Here is a 1,731-nt window from a genome sequence, read left to right on the forward strand (position 1 = left end):
GATACTAAGACTGGATGCAGCTTCAGTGTACTTTAGAGACAGGGAGAACTGCACAGCTAGACCCCCACCATGTGCCTGGGTTAGGTACCTCACAGGGTACCTGCTCATTGGGAAATCTCCTCTGCCTTTGCACCCTCTCCTCTGCAAACATGTCCTAGGGCAGATTCTACAATAAGCATATCAAGGCAGTTCACATTTGTATGTATTAAATCTTGAACTTGATACAAAACCTGCAATTTCTTTTCATTACTTATCAGGCATTTTATCTTTTAGATAAATTTCTTCTCCCTGTAATCTTAAAGGATATGGTGTTCATAACACTTACTGAAGGTTAAGCTATAAAACCACCCAAAACAATAGCTTCAATAAACTCAGAAACATTGTCTTATCTTCAGCATAAGTCAGCCTCACTGCAGTGCAATGTTTTTAGCTTGGCATTTTATTGGTTATGGAAGATGTTCTGAGCCACAAGGAAACTCAGTCCTGCTGGAAGTCAAAAAGAATTTGAGACTAACCCTCCATTTGTGCTTTTGAAGATTCCCACTGTGAGTTTGAATGGATGCCTGTGAATAATATTTAAAATATGGGGTCACTCTTCTACTGAACTAACCAGTAGCAGGATGTGGGTATTACTGTGCTTATAAAACATTCACCCAAAGAAAATTACTTTATCTAAGAGAGGCTGTGATCATGGGGTGTTCTTAGGCTGCCCAGGTAAACAGTGGAGCACAAATAGTATTTCAGGAGTATTCCCAAAGCAAGGGGTTTCTTGGTACATATCTCCCCTCTTCCCCCTGGAAATGTGTAAATTGGACAACATGCTGAGGTGCCCTGGAATGGCAGAAAGAGAAAAAGATTGATGAAAGGTATGCTTTATTCAAGAAGAAAAGCAGCCCCCTTTGGGCCATTGCAACTCAGAAGAAAATGTAAACTACATAAATTGCATCTGCAGTTCACATATCTGCTGGAAGATGAGGAAATAATTAAAATAGTCCTGATTTTTAAAATTTTTTTTAGATCAGAAAGGTTAGGCTTCTCTCAAAATTATTTAATCTTTTCAGACCTCTTACAGCCATTCACGACATTAGACAGCCTTATGATGATAAAGATAAAATTAATGTCTCACTTTTATGTAAGACTTATCAGGCCAACATTAATCATTACTTGGTTAATTCAGATGACAAAGAAAAATAATCACCAAGTCTCAAAGAAATAGGGAATGTTTTTACAGGCCCATTACATCTACACATTTGCTAACCTTGCTAGAGCTACTGAATCTCAGCAGAGGTGATTAATACAACTAAAATCATATTATTCTTTGCTAAAAAAAAAGCAGGTTCTAGTTGATGAAGTAAAGTTTCTGATTTCAGAGAGGCCAAGCAGGGACTTTTGTGGTCAAGTTAGGAAAAAACTGCATCTTCATGTTAGCAAGAAACTAGAAAATTTAGAGAATTCTGATGAAGAACTGATTAAAAGAAGGTAATTTCAAGATTTCTAAGATTATTTTTCTTCTTTTTCTTCCTTTCCTCTTTTAATTGATTCATTTCTTGATATTCATAGAATCATAAGATAGTTTGGATTGGAAGAGATCTTTTAAAGATTATCTAGTCCAGCCCTCCTACAATGAACAGGATCATCCTCAACTAGAAGAGATTGCTCAGAGCCCCATCCAACCAAACCCTGATGGTTTCCACACCTCTCTGGGCAACCTGTTCAAAGTGTATTTTACCA

This window comes from Haemorhous mexicanus, chromosome 1, assembly GCF_027477595.1.
Source record: "Haemorhous mexicanus isolate bHaeMex1 chromosome 1, bHaeMex1.pri, whole genome shotgun sequence".
NCBI classification, from domain to species: Eukaryota; Metazoa; Chordata; class Aves; order Passeriformes; family Fringillidae; genus Haemorhous; species Haemorhous mexicanus.